Below are 24,436 nucleotides of genomic sequence, written 5' to 3'. Positions count from 1 at the left end.
TTAATGCAGTGAAGAATTGATGTGATTTTAGCTTAAAAATTATTCATTTACTATATTTTATAGATCAACAGGTCTTTATGGTTATTTCATGCTTTTAACAAAATGAGAGCTCTAAAATTATGACTCATTGCCATCGTTCATATTCTAGACTATGAAGATGTAAAATGCACCTTGAAATAAAGATAATACATCCATAGTGTTGTACGCCTTTGTCTTTTTAATAGTAATGTCAGAATTTCAGGTATTTGTGTTTTGTGAGTGAATGAACAAATCATTTGAAACATCAAAACAGTTAATTCATTTGCAAGTAGTGTTGCCATTCATTTTAGTTGGGAAATGAGTATTTATTTTAATGTAGATTAAAATTAATTTTCATTTCTGTTTTAGTCATCCATAAAACCATGTATGAAATACAGTGAAAAAAGAAAACAGAGTAACTCAATGTCATATAATCTGTCTCAAACAGATGCTATTTGTTTAAGTATATTTTTTTAGCATTGCCATTGAAACAGAAGTCTGCCAAGACATAATTTTCCTCAGAACTTAATCATATTTCTTTCAAACACCAAAGTCAAAAATAACTGCTATTTTTTGTATTCATTTTGGCCTCCCTAAATTCCACGAAGGCTTTATTGTAGTTTACCATACAACTATAATAAAAACTTTTAAAAAATATATACCATATAAAAATCTGAAAAAGAAACATAAACATAAGATTGAAGAACTAAAAATAAAAAAAGTAAATTTATTTATTTAAAGACTTTATTTATTTATTCATGAGAGACACACACACACAGAGAAGCAGAGACACAGAGGGAGAAGCAGGCTCCTTGCAGGGAGCCCAGTGTGGGACCCGATCCCAGGTCTCCACGATCACACCCTGGGCTGAAGGCAGCGCTAAACCCCTGAGCCACCTGGGCTGCCCAGAAAAAGTAAATTTAATTCTGAGTCTCATTCAATGTAACATGGAGCAGCAATGATTATTTTCTCCTGAACTTTTAAAACAAACCACGAATCACAATAATTTACATGATTAATGTTGAATAAAACTAAAGCCATGCCAATTCCCAAGAGAAGGACCTTCAAAGCACGTCTCCAATTTAAACAATTTTGTTCCCCCTCTCTATGTCACACAGACACAAGTCACCAAAATCTTGCCTGTGGACTAATAAAGTATCTTGCTGGTTGCTCTTCTTCCACTTTTTACTATTCTTCTGCACACACATAGTATATTCCCCACACACGAATGTGATCCTTTAAGAATGAGTGTAGATCACCTCATTCTTCCCAGAACATCTCCAGTGGTTATCCAAAGCACTTAGGATGACGTGTGAACTTTTTACTCTGACTTCTATGTTCACTCTTTATGGGGCTATTGAACATTACTATGGCTCATTTGACACTTTTCCCATCTCTTCCATTCCAGTCACATTGAACCCTTCTACCGTTCTAGAACACTTCACAAAAACTCGTAAATCAAGCACTGGACACGTGCTATTACAGAAACATGAAACACTCTTAATTCTGATATGCGAACATCTTGCTCTCTTACTTCACGTCTGAAAGGTCAGGAATCTTTCTTTACATTATATTTGAAAAAAAAAAAAAAAACAATTTGAGCTGATTCGTGTGCAAATGTCGCCTCAGTAAAACCTTCTCTGCCCACCCTGGCACACCCTCTCTGACATCCTTGACTTGTATTTCTCCATGGCATTGACTTGTATTGCTCCACGGCCTCTTCCTTCTAATATCCTATGTCACTTATTGTTTCAGTTTTTGCCTATCACTCTCTAATAGAATAAAAGCTTCTTATGGGAAACAATTTTTGTCTTCTTTGTTCAATGTGATATCCCAAGTGTACAGAGTACAGCACCTTGTAAGTGCTCAATATACACTTGTTGGCTGAATTAAAAAAATAGAAATTAATTTTTGTTAAATATTTTACTTATTTATTCATGAGGAACACAGAGAGATAGGCAGAGGGAAAAGCAGGCTCCCCGCTGGAAGTCTGATTCAGGATTCGATTCCAGGACCCTGGGACCACTACCTGAGCCGAAGGCAGACCCTCAACCACTGAGCCACCCGGGCGACCCTGAAATTAATGTTTTTTGTTTTTTTTAAACAACCCTAGTCTTTCTCTAACCTATCTCTTATCTTATTTAACTTGTCTACATAGTACTTAATGTTATCCATTATTGTTGTATATTCATTGATTTTTATGTATCCTTATTGTAAGTAAGCCCTCTAATTTAAGGAGCTGTTTTGGTCTGATTTAATGAGACCACCAGACACAATGCAGTATTCAACACATATAGAGAAATCAATAAAATTTTCTCCAATAATGCAAGAGTTCATAACTGACGCAAAACCATAGTTCTTTCTGGCACTTATAACTAAGAGAATTTACATAAAGCGTTTTTTTTTTCATAAAGGGTTTTCATAAAGGGCAATGTAATGTTAGTCAATATCTGCAACAATCCCAAGACCCGGGGATCATGACCTGAGCTGAAAGCAGACGCTCAACCGCTGAGCCACCCAGGTGACCAAATATTGCTTTCTAATAGAGATGTATATTGGAACATACTACTAGCAGTAAAATACATACCTCTTAAAGAGCATTCAATATGCATTAGGAATGGGCAAGGTTGTTAAAATGTATATCACAGTTCAGTCTCCTTACAACTCTACCAGATGGAGGAAATGAGGATTGATGATGTCAGTTAACCTGGCCAAGGACACCTGTCTGGTCACTGGCAGAGCCTGGATTGGTTGACCCCAAACTATTATTCCTAAACACTACAATATGTGCTCTCTACATCCCTGGTAAATCTATTAATCCATCAAATGTTTATTTTTTGTTTTGTTTTGTTTTTTCATCAAATGTTTATTAAGTGCTAACTATGTATCAAGCACTGTTCTACGTGCTGGTAATGGAGAAGACACATTTTTTTAAAATATTTTATTTATTTATTAATGAGGGACACAGAGAAGCAGAAACATATGTAGAGGGACAATCAGGCTCCCCATAAGGAGCCTGATGCAAAACTCGATCCCAGGACTCCAGGATCATGACCTGAGGCAAAGGCAGACGGTCAACCACTGAACCACCAGGCATCTGGAGAAAACACAATTTTAAGATCTAGTAGAGGGGATCCCTGGGTGGCTCAGCGGTTTGGCGCCTGCCTTTGGCCCAGGGCACGATCCTGGAGTCCCGGGATCGAATCCCACGTTGGGCTCCTGGTGCATGGAGCCTGCTTCTCCCTCCTCCTGTGTCTCTGCCTCTTTCTCTCTCTCTCTCTGTGTCTATCATAAATAAAAATAAATAAATAAATCTTTAAAAAAAAAGATCTAGTAGCAAAACCATTAACAGAATAAACAGAAAAGTTGAGTCTTTTGTGGAGCTTAGTGGAGAGAAATACCTAATACAATGAATAAATACATTACATAGCATGGTATGAAAGATGATAGAGGCTCTGAAAGTGAAGAAAACTAGATAAGGGAGATTGGTAATGAGAAGGGAGAGATGGGGGGGGATGTGGTTTGGAGAGGAGAAATATTTTTCCAATTTAGAATGGAAAACTAGCAGTGAAGGAATCATTCATATGACTCTTTCTCATATTATCTTTTGTTCTGATAATAAAATCTAATCTATGAAGCAAAGTAAGAAAAAAAGCATTTTTATTTATTTTTATTGTTGCGACATGCACATCGGTAATATAATTGACCATTATAACTATTTTTAAGTGTGCAGTTCAGTAGTGTTAAGTGCATTCACACTGTTCTGGAACCACGACTACTATCAATCTCCAGAACATTTTTCTCATCACAAAATCTCTGTGTCCATTAAACAACAATGTCCAATACTCCCTCTCTCTGGCCTCTGGTAACAACTATTCTACTTTCTGTATCTATGAATTTGGCCTATTGTAAGTATCTCATAAAAATAATCGGATAATATTTGTCCTTTTGTGTCTGGCTTATCTTGCTTAGCACAATATCATCAAGGTTTCTCGGCTCTGTAGCAGGCATCAGAATTTCATTCCGTATTTAAGGTTGAATAATATTCCATTATATGTATATACCCCATCTTGTTTCTCCATCAGTTTCTGGGGATTTGTGTTGCTTCTATCTTTTGGGCTTTGTTCATAAAGCTGCTATGAACATTGGATGTACAAATGTCTTCATGACCCTGCTTAAATTTTGGGGGGATATATACTCACAGGTGGAATTGCTGGATGTAATGGTAATACTATGTTTATTTTTTTTTGAGGGATCATCATACTTTTTCCACAGTTGGTACACCATGTTACATTCCTACCAGTAATGCAAAGGCTTCCAATTTCTCCACATACTCAATGATATTTGTTGTTTTCAGGCTTTTATTTTTTATTGCATTTCACTAACTATTTGTGATTTGAATATCATTACATGTGCATCAAGCAATATTTACATGTTACATGTGTAATAAGCATAGTGTTTATTGGCCATTTGTGTATCTTCTTTGAAGAAATGTCTATTCGAATTTTTTGCTCATTTTAAATGGGATTTATTGTTGTTTTTGCCAAGTTTTAGTACATGGTGGAATGTAATACTTTATCAGGTATATGATTCACAAATATTACTCCTATTCTATGGGTTGCTTTTTCAGTCTGTTAACAGTGTCCTTTCATGCACAAGAGCATTACATTTGATGTGCTAATAAGGAGAAGGTATACAAAAAAAGTTCACAAAAACTACAAAATGCCTTAGAGCTCTGTGATGGATAATTTTATGCATCAACTTTACTGGATCATGGTGCTCAGATATTTGGTCAGACATTATCCTGGATGTTTCTGTGAGGATGTTTTAGCATGATATTCATAACTAAATCAATAGACTCTTAGTAAGGCTGATGACTGTCCATAGTGTGAGTGAACCTCACCCAACTAGTTGAGGGCCCACCCAGAACAAAAAACTGGCCTCTTCCAAGCAAGAGGAAATTCTGCCAATGAACAGTCTTCAGACCAAACTGCAACATTGGCTCTTCTCTGAGTTCCAGCCTTCCAGCCTACCCTGCAAATTTTGGACTTCTCAGCTTCCATAATTGCAAGAGCCGATTTCTTAAAATAAATATTTCTGTCTCTATATCTACAACTTTTTGGGTCTGTTTCTCTGGAGAAGCCTGACTAATACAAATCTGGACTAGAGGTGAAGTGGACAGCATGACAGCTATTTTAGGGTAAATATTAAATGCAGAGGCAATTTTGGGAGGCTTGACAATGCTAATCTATAGATCAAGAGGTCATAATGGCAAACTCAAATGAAGATGGAAAAGGACAGCAGGCTGTGTGATGTGGGCTATTGCTGCCATGGGAGACTAATGAGTGTTCTTGTGATAGTAGTGCTCAAATAATGAGTGCAGGGAAAAATCAATTTAATACAGAAAGCAGAATTGTCAAATAAAATAGTGACTTGCAGGTTTGCTACATCTGGGAACTAAATAAGTTTATTAGATTCACAGCAGATAAATTCTCCCATATAAATAAGAAGGATATTAACAAGATAAACAAAATGATGAGAAGCAAAGAGCATTTCCAGAAGATCCAGTAGCTGTATAAATAAATTCCAGGTAGAAAGCACAGTGTAGACAAAATAAACTAATTACAAACTAAAAATTTCTTAAAAATGTAGTGAACTGAAAACTCTCACAAATCTATGAAATTATAGGAAAATTAATGGAAAAAAAGTAAATTATCTCCAGCTCACCCTCTATACCACTACTCACACACACATCCAATGATGAATGGATCTTTTTTTTTTTTAAGAGTAAAGGAAACTTCATAAGGCTAAAGTATGCACACGATGACTCTCATATTTCATATTGACTTTTTTTTTTAAGAGTAAAGGAAACTTCATAAGGCTAAAGTATGCACACGATGACTCTCATATTTCATATTGACTTTTTTTTTTAAGAGTAAAGGAAACTTCATAAGGCTAAAGTATGCACACGATGACTCTCATATTTCATATTGAGAAAGTCACTTTTGTATTTGAGTTGAAAAGAATATCTAATGACTCCAGAATTCAAATGTGTCTATAATAGTATTTTAAATTTTTGTTATTATTTTAATTATTTACTATATCTACTCTGTATCTATGTACCTTCATGTTTTTTTAAGATGTATTTATTTTATTTTTTATTATTTTTATTTATTTATTTTTGATGTATTTATTTTAGAAAGAGAGGGAGAGCACAGAGGGGAGGGCAAAAGGAGAGAGAGTCTTAAGTAGACTCTGTGCTTGGTGCAGAGCCCCTTCTAGGGCCTTGATTCACAACTCACGCATCATGACCTGAGCTGAAACCAAGGGTCTAATGTTCAATCACCTGCACCACCTAAGTATCCTCTGTGTAGTTTAATAATCATTTACTTCCAGTTTATTTTGCTTTTCCATTAAATCCTGGAAAAATAATTAGTAAATGTATATGTGTACTCCTCACGTAAGAATCAATGTAGGCAACATTCATGAACATTGTCAGATGAGCAGATATAAAGGATTTATTTTTTTCTTATGTTTTTCACTATTACCTATTTTTTACGTATTATTATTAAATATAATTATTTATTTTTTACCCATTGCTTATTTTTCTATAGTAAGCATTTATCTTTTATACAAAAACAATTTTTTTGTATAAAAATTTTTCTTTGGGAAAAATTTCTTACTGGGTAAAACTAAAGTTTTACTCAAAGGAAATCACATAAAAGACTAATAATCCAGAAAAAGGAGACTTAGCACAAAACTTAAGAAGCTAAGTCTTATTTATTTATATTTATTTATTTATTTATCTATCTATTTATTTATTTATTTATTTATCTTTAAGATTTTATTTATTTATTCATGAGAGACACAGAAAGAGAGAGGCAGAGACATAGGCAGAGGGAGAAGCAGGCTCCCTGCTGGATGTGGGACTCGATCCTGGAACTCCAGTATCATGCCCTGAGCTGAAGACAGATGCTCAACTGCTGAGCCATCCAGGTGTCCCAAGAAGCTACTTTTTAAAGCAACAAAGTAATCATGACAAAAACATGAATTATTATGCGTACAGGAATATAATAATAAATTATTTAAAATATAATAAAATAGCAAAAACATATAAGTTCTACAACTGTTTCAAAAAAAAAAGACTAAAATTTCTCTGAAAGATCACAAACCTAAAAAAAATCACTGTAAGAAGAAACTAGCAGTGGGCTACTCGCTCCTCATCAAAGTAATAAAAATCTGTGATTGTAATGATTTGAGGGTAAAGTCTTCAATATTTTTAATGTACAAATTAATTCTGTAGTCATATTTTAACAGCGCCAAGTCATAAGAGAAGAAAAGCACTCTTTTCACTTTAAAGTAGCTTATTACTTCCAAAACTGTCAGATATTGCAGACAGAAATAGAAAGAGAATTACAGAGCAATGTCCCCCAAAGCCAATATAAATGGAATTAATAGTTCCCATCTGATCCTTTAAAATAGTTCAATATTACTTATTTAATGGCTTATCAGATCAATGGAGAAAAATAGCATAATTATGTCAAGAGCTCTGGTTGAGGATTGCCATAACTGCCCTTCTGGAAAGCCACCTATGTATTAGCATTAGTAATGATCTCTATGTAGTTGCTAATAGAGATTTCATCTTGTGGAATTTTCAGGTAGGTGTATATGAAGAGAAGTTTGTGATAAGTGAATAAAATTATTTTCCTACATTGTTAAAATTTGTGAAGTTGTGATTAGTAAAAATATAGAAGTTTTAAAGTAAGTAAGGTAAAAAGTAATCAAGGGGAAAAAAAAAGTAATCAAGGGACCATATTGGCTAACAATGATCGGCAGCAATTCACCAACATACTGTTCATGACCACTTAGGTTTTCTCTAAGAAGACTTTTGTTTTCTCCATAGCTCTCCTCTCCTTCTGAGCCCTCCTGAGAATCACCTTTATTCATTCCATTCACTGCAATGCGGGCTTTTTCTAGCCTGTACTTCCAAACTTTCCAGGTCTCCACCTAATTCCCAGTTCCATAGCGGCTTCCACATTTTTAGATATTTGCTACAGTGCTCCCACTCCACATTGGTACCAATCTTCTTAGCCTCTTTGAGCTGTTCTAACGAAACACCACTAATGGGGTGGCTCATAAATAACAAAAGTTTATGTCTCACAGGCCCAGAGACTGGAAATTCCAAGATCAAGTTTCTGGCATGGTCTCATTCTGGTGAGACCCTTTTTTCTGATTCATAGTCTACAAGCCCTATTTTGCTGTGTATTCACACGGTGGGAGGTTAGCAAGCTCTTTGGAGCCTCTTTTATAAGGACACTAATTCCATTCATGAGGGCTCTCCCCTTGTGACATAAGCACCTCCCAAAGACTCTACCTTCTGACCCCATTACATTGAAAATCAAGATTTCGTCATTTGATGGGTGACTCAACGGTTGAGTATCTGCCTTGGGCTGAGGGTGTGATCCTGGGATCCCGGGATTGAGTCTCACATCGGGCTCCTTGCAGGGAACCTGCTTCTCCCTCTGCCTGTGTCTCTGCCTCTCTCTGTGTGTCTCTCATGAATGAATGAATGAATGAATGAATATAAATAAATAAATAAATCTTAAAAAAAGATTTTGTCATTTGACTTTGGAGAGGATACAAGCATTCAGACCATAGCACACTGTGTGACTGCATCATTAATTATCTATCCTTTGTACTTGTAATGAAGACACTGGGATTTTTTAAGTGGGGCCCCTGTGAATAATACAGTTATAAACATTCTAGTAATTTTTCTTGTTTCTTAGGAGAAATTGATCGTTCACCAGATATACATACATACAAATTAGTAGATAATGCCAGAAATTTCGACAAACTACTTATATCAATTTATACTCTTGCTACCTTTTACTAGAGTTATCCTTGCTTCTGTGCTCTTGGTATCTTCAAGCTTTTTATTTGGACATTCTGGTGTATAAAAAGTTGTATCTCATTGTAATTAATTTGTATTTCCCTGATGAACAGTGATTTTGAGCACAATTTTAATATCTTTGTTGATCATTTGAATATCCTCTTTTATGAACCACCTGCATATGTCTTTTGCTCATTTTTTTCTGTTTATTTCCCATTTATTGATTTATCAGTGGCATTCATAGAGTCGGGGTTATATTTTGGACACAAATTCTATTACACTTATTTGTGTTTATTAATATTTTCTCCAAAATGTAATTTGCATTTTTACACTTGAAATGGTCTTGAAAAAGTAAAAACAGCAGCTTTATTGCGCTATCCTTCACATAACCTTTGATTTATATTTTTAAAGTGTATAATGTGACTTTTCATAGTATATTTCCAGAGTTGTGAAACATTACGACTTAATTTCCTAACATTTACATTCCACGACAAGAAACCTCTTATCCACTAATAGTCTTCCTCACCCACCCACCATAGTAGCTCTAGGCAATACTAATCTATTTTCTGTCTCAACAGATTTGCCTTTTCTGGATCATTTTAAATAAAGGGAATGACAAATATGTAGTCTTTTGTGATTGTCTTTTTAATTTTGCATATTTTCTGGGTTGAAGCAATTTGCAGCAGCTATCAATAACTCAATCTTTTTTTATTAACAAGGAATATCCCATTGTATTCCATTGTCCACAGTTTATCCATTTGTCAATTGGTGGGTACTGGTTGGCTACAATGAATAATGCACTTATGACTATCCATGTACAAATTATTTATGAACATGTATGTTTTCATTTCTCTTGGGATTAACTGTTAATTCTATGTTTAATATTCTGAGGAACTGCCCAACTGTTTTCGAAAGTAGTTGCACAATCTTGCATCTCCATCATAAGTGTACAGGGTTCTAATTTCTCCACATGCTTGCCAACACTGAAATTTTGACTATAGCGTTCCTAGTAGGTGAGAAGTGGCATCTCACTGTGATTTCAATTTGCACTGGTCTCATGACTAAAGTTAATGAGCAAATTTTTATGTTCAGATTATTGTTGAGGAATGTCACCAAAAAAGATAAGACTGCTAACTGACCTGTGAGCTGGATCCAGGTAATTGGAGGCACTTCATCATCCCCCCATGTGCTTGGAATGCAGATTTGGCTTGCCTTTCTTATCCCCAGAGTCTGTTCTAAGGACATGGCCTGGAGACAGTGACATGGTTTTGAAAATATCTACGTGGTATACATGACCGAGCACAGTTTGAACCTCTTTATAAACTTTTAACATTTGGAGGGAGGTGTGCAGAGATCCATCCATCTTTCTGCCACCCAAACCAAGGCTTGTATGTACATTCCCCTTGCTTATTAAAACTGCCACCTACCAACCTGGGTTAGCCTGCCTCTCTCTTTGCTTTCTCCCTGCCCTCTGAGTACAGGGGCCAATTTCAGATCACACCAGGAAAGCTCCTAAAAGGGTAGTGAGTCAAATATTGGTGAGCTAGCCAGAAGAAGGCAATAGGCCTTGGGAACAAGGTATTAGCAGGGGGATATCCCAGGTTGGCCATCAGATATGTGGATGTGGGTAGCCAATATATAAGATACTTGTGGACCCCATGTGAGTACAAAGATATCCTGAAAACACCAGCCAGTCTAACATGCTTGCTGGAGGAACTATATTGTTTAATTTGTGAGACACGGAAGCCAAGGGTAGCTGCAGTGCCCTGCTCTCTACTTTGGTCAGTTCAACTGGCCACTGATGCCCAGCTGGAGGGTGAAACTTGTGTCAGGAAGTTAGAAGATGAGCTAAGATTAGAAAAGGAAATGAGAGTCACTAGGCTGATAGGCTTCTGGGCTGGGAGACAAGGTCAGAGAGCAGGGTAATAAGTTAGAGACCTTAGTGTGCCATTTTGCAAAGCTAGGATGACGTAAGCTGCTGTGGACTAAGACCCAGGAGCTTGTGACTAAGCCTGATTGAGACACTAAGACATGAAATCCCTGGAAGAGTAATGAGAATGAAGAAGAGGAGATTAAGATGACTGACAATGAAGCAGGAAAAACAAAACTAAACAAAACAAAAAACATGGCCTCCCACCCTGATCCAACAGAAAACAAAAGCGTAAGAGCAACCCCAGCCTCCAGTTTAGGAAATGTTCATGATGAGAGAATACATTCCCATTGAGCTTACTGACATAGATGGTAAGTTTCAGGAAAAGGCCAGGGAAAGTACCCTGGCACAGTTGATGTTGCTATATTTGGGGTGATTGTATTTTTCTAACCAGGCAAGAGGAAAGGAGAAGAAAGAAAAGAAGAAGAAGAAGAAAGAGGAAGAGGAAGAAGAAAGAAGAAGAAAAGAAGAAGAAGAAGAAGAAGAAGAAGAAGAAGAAGAAGAAGAAGAAGAAGAAGAAGAAGAAGAAGAAAGAGGAGGAAGAGGAGGGGAAGGAGGAGGAAGGGGAGGAGGAGGAGGAGGAGGAAAGGAGCAACATCACCACACACTCTGCCCTCTGGCAGAGCCTGCATATCATGGGTTCAAGGTACCTGCTCCCTTATAGATTGAATTATTCCAGCCTCCAGGGAGGCTTGACCCAATGAGGAGGATCTCCCTGTGCAGGTAAGAATCGGGAAACCAACAGAACTGCATCAAATTCTCAGAGATCTGGGCATGAGACAGGTGATCTATGCTCTTCTATTTGAAGGCCCTGATTGGGCCACATTCACAGCCGGGATGACATGCTTACCCCCATCACCTGGTACGTGACACTGATATCCATTCTGAGCCCAATTGGAAGACAAGATGTTTATAATGTTGGGTAATCCGTTCGTGATTTGGGGAAAACTGATGGATCCTGGGAATGAATATGGGCTGAGGGAAAGGTAAGAGATAGAGAAGCCTGGAAAGCCAAGAGGCTCTCCCAACCAGCTGTGAGGGGTCCAGTCCAAATAACCTGTAAGCAAATGACCTCATTGCTGGCGGGATCCACCTGAACTGATAGACGGACAACGTAATACTATGTTAGTTGGTGTATGGAAAGCTTTAAAAGCTGAAAATAGTTTAGACGTGCCTCTTCTGCCCCCTAGCATTCCTGATGCTTTGCCTACTCCAGCAGTCCTCAGGGATTTAGTCCTATTTAGGCTGGATGCCTCTCAAATCCCTGGTATGCAGAGCAAGATTGTCTCCAGGTGAGGACCATTGTAAGTAATCAGTAGCCTAGAAAAGGAATCATCTACTGGATTATGCAATGGGATATCCCACCCAGATGGGTCAGTTATTTTGCACCCTTGGGTGAAGGGGAATCTGCTCAGCGTCTGCTGGGATCCTTTAGTCCTGCCACAAGCTGGACATGTGGAAATGCACTATACCTGGAATGGAACATGTATCCTGAAAGGGGAGGGGAAATGGGCATTATGGTGTGACGTGTCCCGCCCCCAGTCCATCTCCTCATGCCTGTCAGTGCTAGCTCTCTCAGCCAACTTGTATGGTATGAATAACCAAGTCAGATTCCTAAAGCTGTAGCCGTGTTAACGTCTAAGGATCAGGCCACAAGAGTAATTCCTGTAGAGGGGGAAGATCTGCCATATAAGTTTCTACTAAATATCTGTCTTTTCAGCCTTAGACCTCTGCTGCTCCTGTGGTGTCCAATCACAGGACGAAACCTATTGGAAATATCTTTCGACTGTGGGTCCACTCATATGTTCATCAAAGAAATGAATCCAACACTTCGGTATGTGGGCAGCTGCCCCTCTTTAGCTCCTCAGGATTGCTGTGGTGTGTAGCAACCCCTCAAGGAAGGGATTAGAAGACCCTGAAATAGCATATTAAAGAATAAGCCAGTGCTAGTACTCATAGTTCATCTGATATTAACAATACTAATTCAGGAAACTGGCCCGTGACACACACTATTAATGACACTGGGCATGGGTATTCTTTTTCTGTCAAGCAAACTATAAAAATAGCCCATAAGATTGCTGACCAAAAGGATCCTGGAAATACCACCATCAGAGTCAAGGCGGGGAGGGTTATGCTCAGACTTGGGAGGCGTTTATATGATTTGCTCAGGGTTATGGACACCCCAATGTCAGGAACAGAAAAATCACTCTGAAGAGAATCAACCCAATTATACTGGAAACACGGAGTGGATACCACCGGAACTGTGTGGTCATTCTATCATACTAAGGGACAATGACTAGTTTAGCATTGGTTGGTTGTGACACCCAGGTATTTATTGGGGAGCACCAAATGGAACACCATGGTTGCATGGCATAAATCTTTGGCCATTGCTTCCACCTGAGTGGTTAGGCTGCTGCATCCTGCGCTTCTTCTGGGCACAGCAAAGGATTTTGCCAACAGTAACAATGGCTGCCAACCCCCCTCCCCCCTCCAAACCCAGATGGACACTTTCCATCTTTTACTGGTATCATTTGGCTTCTGTCTTTGTTCCCTTCATAGGCCTAGAGGATGTTATAGCACACAATAGAAGCCTTTAATAAATTCAGTCAGCAAGCCCTGAATGACGGCCAACAAAACCTGTCCTTATTAAACACTGAAATGATTCTAATGAGAAAAGCTGTCCTCTAAAATAGGATGGCCTTGGGCATTATTACTGCCTCACAAGGAGGCACCTATGCCATTATCCAAACAGAATGTTATGTGTTTGTACCTGATGAGTCTGCTAATACATCACTTTATTAAATCACATGAGGACACAAATGAATGCCCTAAGTGACCCAACCCCCATCCTCCGGGATTTCATAAATTGATGGTTTGCTTCCCAGGGCTCTTGATGGGAAAAGTTGTCACTGATTTGGGGCATTACTATCTTAAGCTGTGTTTTCTCTTGCCTGTACCAGTATTGATGCTATGGCATCCACCTCCAATGCAGCTCTCGTGGCACCTCCAAAGGCTGCCAAGAGAGCCCCCTCCATGCTAATGAAACCCTCATTGACCACTCAGCGCCCATGACAGAAGAGGGGAACAAATGAGATTGTAAGAGCTGGTCACGAGGGCTACAGTGTTGGGTCAGAATGACACGACTGAAACTTAACCCTGACCCCTGAGCCGGACCCAGGCACTCGGAGGTTTCTCACCCCTTTCTTTGTCCTTGGAATATGGGTTCTGCTTGCCTTTCCTGCTCCCAGAGTCAACTCCCAAGACATAGCCTTGAGATGGTGACACGGTGTTGAAAACATCCGCATGGTATACATGACTGAGCACAGTTTGGGCCTCTTTATAAACTTTTAAAATTTGGAGGATGGTTGCAAAGATCCATTCATCTTTCTGCCACCAAAATCAAGGCTGGTATACAAGTTCCCCTTGCTTATAGAAACTGCCACCTACCAAACTAGAGTAGCCTGCAGGTTTTTCCTTCCTCTCTCTGAGGGCCCAGTTTCAGACTGCATGAAGGAAGCTTCCAGAAGGCTGCAAACCAACCAGTATGCACGCTTTTTAAGGAAATGTCTATTCACCTAATTTCCCAATTTTAATTGGGGTATTTAACTCTTTTATTTATTTGTAAGAATATATATACTAGACACAAGTTCTTTATCAGATAATATAATTTGCAATATTTTCTTCCATTGTATGAGTTGCCTTTCAACCTTTATGATGGGATCACTTACAACATGGAAGTCTTTAATTTTGATAAAGTCTAATTTATATCTATGTTTCATTATGTCACTTTTGCTTTTGGTATTTTTACAGAAGCCTTTGCCTAAGGTCACAAAGATTTACTTCTATGTTTTATTCTTGGGGTTTTATAACTTTCGTTCTTATATTTAGATCTATAATCACTTTGAACTGTGTGTGTGTATGTGTGTGTGTGTGTGTGTGTGGTATGTGCAGGTTGTAAGTTTAGGGTCCAAATTAATTCTTTTGCATGTAGATATCCAGTTGTTTCAGAATCATTTGCAAAAAGACTATTTTCCCACACTGAAATGTCCCAGCACCTTGTCAAGTTATCAACTGACGATAAAAGTTAGAATTTATTTATGGACTCGCAATTATATTGCATTAATATATGTGTACTTGGGCACCTGTACTGAGTGGCTCACTGGTGGGGTGTCTGCCTTTGGCTCAGGTCATGATCCCGGGGTCCTAGGATCAGTCCCACATGAGGCACCCTGCGGGGAACCTTCTTCTCCCTCTACCTGTGTCTCTGACTATCTCTGTGTCTCTCATGAATAAATAAATGAATAAAATCTTAAAATATATGTATGTATATATATGCTATTTTTACACAACTTTGAATACTATAACTATGTAGTAAGATATATATGTATATATATAATTTTATATGTAATTTATATATATAATTTTATATATAGTTTATTATATATATATATATATATATATATATATATATATATATATATATATATATATATAATTTGTTTTGCTGTTTTGCTTGTGTTTTAGAGAGAAGGAGAGAGTGTGAGCAGTGAGCAGAGTCCATCCCAAGTGCAGAGCCTGATGCAGGGCTTAATCCCATGCCCTAAAAACATGACCTTAGCCAAAATCAAGAGTTGACACTCACCCAACTGAGCAACCCAGGCACTTCAAGTGTAGTAAGTTTTGAAATCAGAAGTGTAAGGCTCCAACTTTTTCTTTTTCAAGATTGTTTTTAATATTCTGAGTTACTTGCATTTCCATATTAATTTTAGGGTCAGCTAGATAATTCCTGAAAAATTGGTAGAATATAGTATTTTTATGGTGGCTTCATTGAATGTGTAGATAATTTGGATGCATTGCCATCTAATAACATTGTCTTCTGAACCATAAACATAGAATGTCTTTCTATTTAGTTAGGTCTTCTTTAATTTCTTCCAATAATGTTTTGTTTTCAGTATTTCAAAAAATTTTCAAAATTTATTTTGTTAAATTTATTCCTAAGTATTGAATTCTTTTTGGTATTATTGGAAATAGAACTGTTTACTAACTTTATTTTATTTTTATTTTTTATTTTTTTAAATTTATTTATTTATGATAGTCACACACAGAGAGAGAGAGAGAGAAGCAGAGACACAGGCAGAGGGAGAAGCAGGCTCCATGCACCGGGAGCCCGACGTGGGATTCGATCCCGGGTCTCCAGGATCGCGCCCTGGGCCAAAGGCAGGCGCTAAACCGCTGGGCCACCCAGGGATCCCTACTAACTTTATTTTAGAGTTTTCATTTATAGATTATATAAATATAATTTCTTTTTGTATATTCATCACGTATCCTGGAAGCTCTTTTATCCTTCCTTAAGAGCAAGATTCTAGATACCCAAATTTGGACATCATATATGGAAGGTATACTTAATCAGTTGCAAATATTAGTAGTATAATTTATCTTTGTGTGTGTCCAATAAGTTAGTTGCTTCTAATTTATCTCTTATGTAATAGGACATATTGGATATATTCTAGATATGGAAAACGATGTTGAACAGAGAAGTATGAATGAAGAAACAGAAGAAATGAAGCATGAATTAGCTGACATCCTGAAGACAGGTCTTACACATCTCAATAATAAATACTAGCTTCTCCTTGTTCATTTTTAGCATCAAGCACTTCATCTAATCAAATAGTTCTGTAGGGTAGATGGTATAAAAATAATAACGAATTGCTTTTTAATGTATTTAAATCAATAAAAAATAAATCAAGGGAGCTGACAAAATACAAAACTCATATTTTAGCTACTTCTCTCCCTTTTAGAGGTCACTTTTCACTAATTTATTTTTGGAACAAATCAAGACTACTGTTTCTCTCCTGATTTGACCAATGAAAATGGCTCTCCACTGAGTCTCTTCCTGCTCTGCTGAGAGTTACTTATTACATTAGGGTTGATACCATCTTGAACGCTGGAACAAAATCCTCTTTATAGGATATCATATGATGTTACAGTAGAGTAGCAGGTGAAGGCCCATGCTTACAGCCACTTTGCAGTATTATTCAGTCTCTTTAGTCTTACAAAATTAGTGCTCGGGAGTATAATACTTTACTACAGTCTCAAATGTTATGAAAATTATGCAGAGGGAAAACTTTAGTAGCTGTTTTTTTAGAAAATATACTATGCCAATATTTTTATTCCATCCAAGGAAAAAGACCCTAAGAAGTCTAACCTTTTATAGGGATCATTATTTTCCAATTTAGCTCCATTAACCCCTAGAACCTCCAAACCATATCTTCTTTTAGAATCTATCACTATTAACCATGATATTTAACTCTTAGATAAAAATTGAGCTTCTCTCAGGATTATCTCCCCATATTTGAGTGTAGATTACTCAGTAAGATTACAGTTGCAGAAAGTTCAAATTAAACAATGCTTCATTGCCTTTGGTACTTTGCTTTCTATGCGATACAGGAGGGTGAAGTTACTCTTGTTCCTTTCGATGTCTCCTCCTTTTTGATATAGAGCAGGAAGGAAAATGTCAAAAGCAGGCCTATGCACGTTGCCTCCATAGCTAGAAATTTTGGGGAATTGAATGACTTTGATTAAGCATTCCTGTATACAAAGTAAAGGTATTTACTAAAAACAATGGCTCTATGTATAAAATGTTTTTGTAAGGTTATACAAGTATCTGGACCATTTATAGAAAACATATCTTAAAAAAAAAAGAAAACATATCTAAAACTTATAGATTTACAGAGCATGTAGCATGAGAGAGTCGTCATATCAGCTATGTAACTAAGTGGTGAATAAAATGAGGGTATTCCAAAATCAAAGTATCTCCATTCTATATTAATGTTCTACTTTTGTAACTCAAAAATTTGTCTGTTTTTCTTTTTTTTTTCCACAGAGTTAGAAAAAAAATTCAGAACTAAAAAAAGAGAACTTTTTATTTTTTAAAGAGAACTTTTTAAGGGAGCTATAACACACTGTTTCAGAGTTTCTTCAGGAGAAACATGCTACATCTGTGCATGATACATACCTGAAACCTTTGATTCATTGATAAAGCTTGATGTAAAGTAAGATCTATGATTTTCCTGAGTTAGCTGTGAAATTCAACCCTTTTTTGTTGACATACACGGATTCATTCCCCATTGTTCATGGTTCTTTGAGTTAGTGTTAAATCAGGTATATATTCCTGCATACCCTTCCTTAAGATAAACATACAATTTCAGTGATACCCTAAATCCAGTAGGGCAAAGAGAAAGAAGAGAGTCTTTGTCAAGAAATACAAGAGTTAATACACATACAGAATTATCCACTTACCTGGGAGATCAAAGTACTCAACAATGATTCATATCAAGACCAATAGTAGTAGTGGTGATGGCAGAAGCAGTGAACAAATGTGTTATATTAATACAGACAAATTCCAAATTTCAATAATTGGCCTAGAGATGGGATTGGGGATGCTCATTGACTATTACCTGTGGTACCTCAGATGATATCTGCTGGTGATCTGAACTAATACTTTTTCTTTGCACTCACATCATAGCCATGGAATGATTTAAACATAATGGGTATTCTAATTTATTGCTATTTTAATTAGTGTATGCATTTTGATTAAATTGAACAGGAAAATTCGATCTGAGCCAATACACTAACAGTGTATTTTAATAGTTGAAAATACAGGACTGCTAGAGAAATAAAGTATCATCTGCTACATATATTCACCATAAGACAATTTTCAAAATCTGTAGATGTATCAGGCACTGTATAGCATGATAAATAACAGCATCCAAAAAAATTCTGAACGTACTATCAAGCACTACTCCTGTTTTTTTTTTTTTTTTTTTGCCAGTTTGCTTGTTTTCCTTCATGTAATATAAACCTTTTTATAAGCATTTCAATTGTGCAACATTTACAGAAAAAAAACAAAATGAATTTGGGTAGCCTGAGAGTTTAGGGGGGAAAAGCCACCATCCACTTGTGTCCAGACTCCTGACAAGTCCTTTTAATAGATAAACAATAGTGTTTTAAAAAATTAGTAATATGGGCAGCCCGTGTGGCTCAGCAGTTTAGCACTGCCTTCAGTCCAGGGCCTGATCCTGGAGACCCGGGATTGAGTCTCACATCGAGCTCCTTGCATGGAGCCTGCTTCTCCCTCTGCCTGTCTCTGCCTCTCTCTCTCTGTGTCTCTCATGAATAAATAAATAAAATCTTTAAAAAATTTTTAGTAATGTCAATAGACAAACATCTTTCACACAAGCTGTTTTTTTTAAACATGTCATTATACCTATGGCATTTAAATCCTAAAAGGTACATGTGTAAAGTAGAGATATTTCAAAAGATACTTAGAATTATGTACATAAATATAAAAACATAATCCCAGTTGTGATCAGAAATAATTACAAAAATTTCTATACCATCCAAGAGGTAGTTTAATATAATTTCAGATTATTTTCTTACTTAAATAAATACGTTCCATTAACATGGGTAATAGAAATTTCAGATTTTTCCAGTTTGCATTAAATCCAGATATTTACTGACTAAGAATTTCAGGCATTTTTTTTTCACTTAAATTACAACAATTTATATCCAGTGCTTTATTATCTAGTGAGCCATCATTAATCCAGCCACAGATTTGCAGAATATTTCAAATGAAGTATATTTTTAGATAAATGAAACAGAAGTCTTTAAAATGTATAATGGATGTTTCTGATGAAAATATCTGTCAAAATGAATTACATTTTTCATACTTAATAGCCAGCAAAGTGAGAGATAGACACAAATTAGAAATTTCAACTATTTTCATCATACTACAATAATTATACAACTCATAAAATAAAAACTAAAGTATTTTAACTTCTGATAGGAATATCTCTCTCCACTCCGAGTAACCCATGTTGGAGTCAGACTCAGGGTTTACCTTCTCACTGACAGACTAAAATTCCAGTGCACTTCCTAGAAAATGGTTATATTTTTAGCACTTTTTGACTTTTTGATTGTTTCTGCATTAGCTTTCCTATGGAAGACTTCTTTAATTATGACATCTGTAGATAACTCATTTAAGCTCTATTACCCCATCTATGAAACAGAGCTGATTGTTCACAATCCGTGTAATTTAACAGAATTAACTAGAACTATTAGGCACTGTAAGTGATTTTGTTTTAGGCAAGGTATGATTCACCTAAGTAATCTACTCTAGAACTTAGAATACAGATAACTATCAAAAAAGGTCAATTGCTTTTTCCAATTTGTGATGAAACAAGTTATATGTGCTGGTAGTCTATCTAATAGGTCCTGGGAACAACCTTGATCTCAGCCTACATAGTACTGACTAATAAGATGATAGGGGAAAAGTTACATTTTAGTGATTGGTATTGATATGACAACTATTGTGATTTTTAGTAGAGAATGAGTGAATCAATGAAAAATAACTATTACAAATTCTATAAAAACATTTTACAGACCTTTGAAAAGTAGGCCTTTCAGAAACAAAAAAAATGAAAATAAACTGTCTAGGTCTGCTTATATGTTTATTTATATGCTTATATACCTATTAAAATCTGCTTAGAAAGAACATTATTAATAGCAAATAGTGCTTGTTACCTGGCTTGTTACTATTATTACTATTATTAATAGCAAATAGTGCTTGTTACTCCTCAAATAGTACTTTATAGTCAATGCTTTAGCCTAAAAACGTAATTACTTTTAGGATTCTCATTTTCTATAAAAGAAAAATGAAACAGAGAGAGGGTAAATGCCTTCCTCAAAATCACATATGTAAAGAAAAACATTACTAATGTGAAGGAGAGTTGAGATAGTCAATATTAAGATCCTTAATTTTTTATGAGAAAATCAAAGCCCAGAGAGGATAAATAATTACCCTCAAGTCACATATGTAATAGCCAGGGTTTGAATCCAAAGTTATTCCTCCGCGAGTCTAGAATTTTAAGCACCACACAGTACTGCTTCTGCATGAAATCTGCCTTATTTCAGCAGTAGCACCATCCTATGCAATATCACCTTTAACTGACTACTCATTGCTCATAATAACACCTTCTGAACTTTGTTGTCTGCATTTTGCCTGTCCCAAGGCCCCTCTTTCCTAAATTTCTTCTGATCCATCATAATGGATTCGAGAAAGTGCTGATCAAAGATAGTGAATTTTGTTAGATACTAAATCTTTCAATTATAATGCAGGTTTTCCATTAGGTTGTGTAGTGACTAACATGGGTTATTTCAGGCAATATGGTAGGCTTAAGTCAGATCATCTAAGGTCTCTTTAAAGCACCCCGCGTAAATCTCTAAAGAATATCATCAACAGGTTACGGAAATTATATATTCACATATTCTGGGAAGACATGAGGTTATGGGCTACTTTTATGTGATGACAGCTGAAGAACAATAAATCATACTTAGTACCATTCTAGGACAATATAATTTAGGAAACATCAATAGGTACCATGGGGATTGTTTCCTCTAAACAGATAAGTCCAATTTCACTGTAGAAATGTCCTTTTCTTTAAAAAAAAAAAAAGTCCTTTTCTGATTATATTATATGCCCTATGTGGCCATTTCTGTAAAAAACGAAAATAATGCATAGAGTCTGGCACCTAATGAACATTAAGTATTTCTTAGCTATGATGATAATGATGATGATGTATGCATAAAATTTGAATCTACTTTCCAAAGCGTCTGTTAAATATATGCTACATCTATAGAGAGATTTCGGATCATGAAATTTTGTATTGGGTTTAGTTGTTTTCTTCTCTGCTATAAGTCATAACTTTTTTTTTTTTTTTTTGCCATACAACCTTTGCAACAAGGAGGTCCTTACAGCTGAATTTCGTATGGTGTAAATGTAATGATCCTCTTTAATTCTCATATATTTTCCATCTGCATAAGTTGAGCAAATGCACTCATATGAAGGGTTTCTAACCAGAAACGAATTTTGAAACTTTCTTCTACTGTGTATATATAAATGCATAAAACTTAATTTTCAACTCTAATATCTTTATTACCTTGGAATCCATATCAAAACTGGAAGATAAAGCAGGAAATATTCTGATAATTCTTGAATCTTGCTCTGTGCCAGATGACTTCCATGTTTATATTTCTATCATGACATCAGTTTTACATTACATTTATTTCTATTTTTGACATTAAAAACCTGAGACTCCAAGATTAAGTAACTATTGATTTCTAGCACTTGTAATTGCTTATTAAAAATTAGGCTTTAGTCTTAAGCTCTACGAACTGTAACACCTATTGATATATTTTCCCAGGAACTTTCATAGTGTTTTCTATATAGAGGGGGATCTAATATATATATATATATATATATATATATATATATATATATATATATTCATGATAGACATAGAGAGAGAGAGGCAGAGACACAGGCAGACGGAGAAGCAGGCTCCATGCAGGGAGCCTGACGTGGGACTTGATCCCGGGACTCCAGGATCGCGCCCTGGGCCAAAGGCAGGCGCCAAACTGCTGAGCCACCCAGGGATCCCAAAATCTTTATATATTGAGTGAATGGATGAAAGCCACGTAGTTGAATGAAAACACAAACTCAAGTTTATGCTCCTTCTGATAATTAATTACTGAAAGTCAAAACATACATGCATGAGATGAAATCACATTGAAAAATATTCAATGGAAGTGGATATTTCTCACTATTTTGATCAGTGAAATGATAAGCTGATGCTGTTCACTCCACAAATTCCCTATTCCTCTATAAAATTGCAGCTGCCAATTTAAAATGTAGTGCCACTACTTCCAAAGTCTGCATGTCATCACCCTCTTTTTTGTGGTGTTGCCAATTAGATTTCCAGGAAACAAACCCTGTGATTCTGAGATTTTTTTTGTTCTCAAGGTTAATCAGAATGTTCTTTAAGGAAAAATACTGTGCAGGTTGAAGAAAGAAATATTGGAAGGGGGGATAAGTTGAATTGTGATACAGTCGCTATGGAAAACTCAAAGGGATGGTGGACCATCCTACAGAGTGGTCTTGATTGTGAAAAAAAATGCTGTGTTCCTTCCTAACCTACTGTCCACTGTGGATGACCGTGAGGATAATTCCTGCAGAGGGATTTAACAGAGAACGAGATCTATGTGCCATAACACAGCATACACATGGACTTTTAGTGTCTTGATAAACGATAAAAGGAGTTGATCACACCAGTAAGTCCAGTGAAAATCATGTCAAGTGTTAAGGCAAAGACTTGTCACTATTATTGGGCAGTTCTTGTTCAGAAGTGCTGGATACTGTCCAAAAAAAAAAAAAAAAAGCCTCATTATCCCACTATGGGAAGTAGAGTTTGGGTAGCTACTTGGGAGCAGCTGATATGTTTGACAATCTCTCAAGATGGTGCTTAGAGATTTGTAGGAAACATTTCTCAGCTTAACTTCTAGAAGCTGATAAAGAAAACATCCTCACTGGAGTGGAAGTGGAGTGGTCTGTTGTTGATGACTCCACACTTAGCTCTAGAACACTGCCATCTTCTTTGTTTTGTCCTTTGCTACAAGCTTCCAAATTCCTATTTCTATAATAAGTAATTCCCAATTCCTTTCTCTGTAGTTTATTTCAGTTAGACCCTTCCTACAATCTAATAATTATTATATTATGGATAATGATATTAATGAATAAAACTTTTAGTACTTAATAAGTGCCTGGAGATTTTCAAAAAGTTTTTTATGGGTTACAGTGTGTTCAGTGGGACAAAGCTTAGTTGTTATAACAAAAGATCCAAAATTACAGGAGCACAAAGACAATGAGTTTTATTTTCTTTTACATGACAGTTATAGCATGAATGTTTCCCATCTCAAGAACATTTATGCTTTGCATAGCTTTCTGGGGATCCAGGTTCCTTCTAAACAATTGCTCTACCCTACTTGAAAGAACTGTCATCCTTTGCATGATTGAAGTTCCATTGGGAATGTCTCTTGACAGTTGAAAGAGAAGGTGCAGATGGAGGATTTACTTCTGATATCTTCATTACCAGACCAGAAGTGGCACATATCACTTAATTCCATTAGAAAATATCTAGCTACTAGTTCATAACTCATTGCAAAGGAAGCTGGTGCAAAGTGTATGACTAGGTGAAAATGTATGAAATTGAAATTGAAATGAAATGAAATGAAATGAAATGAAATGAAATGAAATGAAATGAAATGAAATGAAATGGAAAACCCTGAATTTGGAGAGAAAACTAGCAGATCCCCTGGCAAGTTCACCAGTAACTTTTGTTTTCATCATCTGCCTTTTGTCTTCACTTTCTTCAGGCTCAACATAAATACTTTCTATTCTTTGAGGGAAACCAGACTTTCTTCAAATGATGACTATTACAGATACTTTTCTATGATTCTAGTCCTTACTATTCCCATCAGGAAGAGAGTATTTAGCAACTCAAATCAAACTCTTGTCTTTTATGCTTTCTGCTCAGTTACCTCTTTTATTCTGAGGCAGTGTCTCAGCTACTTCAATGAGAGGGGCAGTATGAGAATAGCTGAAGAGACAGGGACCGAAAAAAAAAAATAGAACTTCAAAAATATTGTCTTGCTGTGTATGCAAAATACGATGGAAGAGAGGCTCCGGCCAGTAATCCTCAAAC

This window comes from Nyctereutes procyonoides, unplaced genomic scaffold (assembly GCF_905146905.1).
Source record: "Nyctereutes procyonoides isolate TBG_1078 unplaced genomic scaffold, NYPRO_anot_genome, whole genome shotgun sequence".
NCBI lineage: Eukaryota > Metazoa > Chordata > Mammalia > Carnivora > Canidae > Nyctereutes > Nyctereutes procyonoides.
The sequence above is the reverse complement of the archived record's forward strand: the minus strand, read 5'-3'. Positions refer to the sequence as shown.